The sequence below is a fragment of the Papaver somniferum genome, chromosome 7 (genome assembly GCF_003573695.1).
Source record: "Papaver somniferum cultivar HN1 chromosome 7, ASM357369v1, whole genome shotgun sequence".
Lineage (NCBI taxonomy): Eukaryota > Viridiplantae > Streptophyta > Magnoliopsida > Ranunculales > Papaveraceae > Papaver > Papaver somniferum.
The window spans coordinates 170939309-170942088 of NC_039364.1; the positions used below are offsets into that span (position 1 = coordinate 170939309).

The 2780-nt window shown below is 39.3% G+C and overlaps 1 pseudogene; it reads right to left on the reverse strand.

The window, feature by feature from the left end:
• Window positions 1-1932: 1932 nt before the first annotated feature.
• Window positions 1933-2572, reverse strand: LOC113293162 (annotated as a pseudogene).
• Window positions 2573-2780: the final 208 nt, after the last annotated feature.

The following is a 2780-nucleotide window of genomic DNA, read 5'->3' on the forward strand; positions in this document are numbered from 1 at the left end:
CACAAAATTGAAAAAGGAAAATAGTAACACATCTAAACTGAAAAATAATATGCCTGATGCTTAACATATCATATCCTTCCCTAGATAGTGATTTGTGTTAGAATACGGGCATCCAACTCAAAATCAATTGACAATGAGTGGAGAGACCCTAAGAGATCATAAACGTAGGATCTTAGATAATCCAACCATGTGGGACTAATAATCTCAACACGCCCCCTCACGTGTAGCCTCGTTGGGTCTAACATGTGTACAATAAAATCGGGTGACGCGGAGTAAAGGCGCGGTCAACGACTCGTCGCAAATAGCCTGCTCTGATACCATGTTAGAATACGGACATCCAACTCAAAACCAATTGGCTATGAGTGGAGAGGCCCTTCCATATTATATATTAAGTTAATTAAGCGGATTATAGCGATGTGGGATTATTTTCCTTTCACACTCCCCCTCACGTGTAAGGCCAGTCACAGGGCCTCACACGTGGACCTACATACGAGTCACCAGTCCATCGGTAACAGGTGTACACAGGTGAGTGACTAAATTAGGGGGTAACACCTCGGCCAGTATCGGCACTGGCCTACACCCCGAGTGTACAAGTGACAAAATCGGTTAAACACTTCGGCCAGTAACTCGGTCTACACCCGGCATACGCAGGTCTGGGTCTGGGGCTGGGGCTTAGCTCTGATACCATGTTAAAGTCAGTGGGCATCCAAATCATTGTTAATTGGCTATGAGTGGAGCGGCCCTTCCATATTATATATTAAGTTAATTAAGTGGATTATAGCGATGTGGGATTATTGTCCTTTCACACGCCCACTGGCCTACACCCCGGGTGTACAAGTGACAAAATCGGTTAAACACTTCGGCCAGTTACTCGGCCTACACCCGGCGTACGCAGGTCTGAGTCTGGGGCTTTGCTCTGATACCATGTTAGAATACGGGCATCCAACTCAAAACCAATTGGCAATGAGTGGAGAGGCCCTAAGAGATTATAAACCGCAGGATCTTAGATAACTCAACCATGTGGGACTAATAATCTCAACAATTTGCACAAGCCACGATGAACAAACATGATCATGCATAGAATTCAACTTCATTGTGGCATACATATATATATGGTGAAACAAAGAATAAAATCGTTGCAGTATAAAAAAGTTTCGAGTCCTGGAATTAATAAATGATATCAGAAAAATGACAAATGATTGATAGCAAATACAGCAAATAGAACACCAAGTAACTTCAACTTGAGTGGTGAAGATCATACAGGTATAAACTGCGGATGGAAAACTTCAAATCTACAAGCTGCACTTTTGTAGAGATGGTGATGGAGTGCTACCTAATGGTCACTAGTCAGACAGACAAAAAGGTGTTCAACAGAACTGGACACTGTCTCCTTGAGTCGCTTCACTTAGAATAATATCAAACGGTTTCGTTTTCAATCTAAATTAACAGTCAGTAAGCAAACCAAAGAAAATTCCTTGTAAAGATCGTAACATTAAAGTAAATGAGAGTGGGGGAAGTTTAAACAATTCCCAGCTGCCACCTGAACTCAAATCACTGCTCCAAGACCCAACAACTGTGCTAAGTATTATATTATGAAGTTGAATTTAAAGAGTTTCTAAGCTACAAAAGGATCAGAGATTACCATATGGGAAGCCCTGGATCATTCCTCAGCAGAATAGGCTATACAATGAGGTTCATTATTTGTATAACTACTTCATAAACAAACACCACAAGAGCATGAAAAGGATAATCTGAAATCCTTATTTCATAAGCAACTAACACAAAGCATAAACGAGAATGCAAGTGTAAACCCTAATTTCTTCTGAAGAAAGAAAGGCTTTCATTCCTGATTCAATTTCAAACCCAAAATTAAAATTAACAAAAATCAAACTTAAACAAAACCAAATTCAGGATTCATCAAAGTAAGGCATAGATTTCACCTTAGTTAAAAATACTAGATTCATTCATCATTTAAACTTCATTACAGTAGATACACAGTCGAGACCTTACTAGCATAGTACCTGAACCCACCCGCAAAATGAAAGAACAAAAAGTAAAAACCCTAAACTTTAAGAACTAGTAAACTTGGTGACAACTTTGGTACCCCCAGAAACAGCATGCTTGGCTAATTCACCAGGAAGAACAAGACGAACAGCAGTCTGGATCTCTCGAGAAGTGATAGTTGGTTTCTTGTTGTACCTAGCTAATCTGGATGATTCAGCAGCAAGTTTCTCAAATATATCATTAATGAAACTGTTCATGATACCCATAGCTTTGCTTGAAATACCAATATCAGGATGAACTTGTTTCAGAACCTTAAAGATGTAGATCTTGTAAGTTTCTACTGATTTCTTAGATCTCTTTTTCTTCTTATCTGCTGAAGAAGCATCTTTGCTTGGTAATTTCTTCTCAGCTCTGGGTTTCTTCTCTGCTGGTGCTCTCTGCCTTCTTCTCTTCTGCTGGTTTCTTCTCTGCGGGTTTTTTCTCTGCTGGTTTCTTCTCTGCTTTGGGTGCCATTGAAGCAAAAGTTTGAAGGAAATGTGAAACGGAGTTTTTCTTCTTGGGAATAGAAAGAGAATAAAGACGTTGTTGAGAAATGAATAGAGGGTTGAGTTATTTATATAAGATGTTGGTTGAATTTGATTGGTTATTTTTGTTTCAACCGGATCGAGATGTGACAACTGTGAATCGTTGATTATAGTAAACGTAATGGATGGCTGCGATTTTCATACTTAAAAAAGAGAGAGGGTTGTTTATTGAAATTAAAGATATCGTTTGAA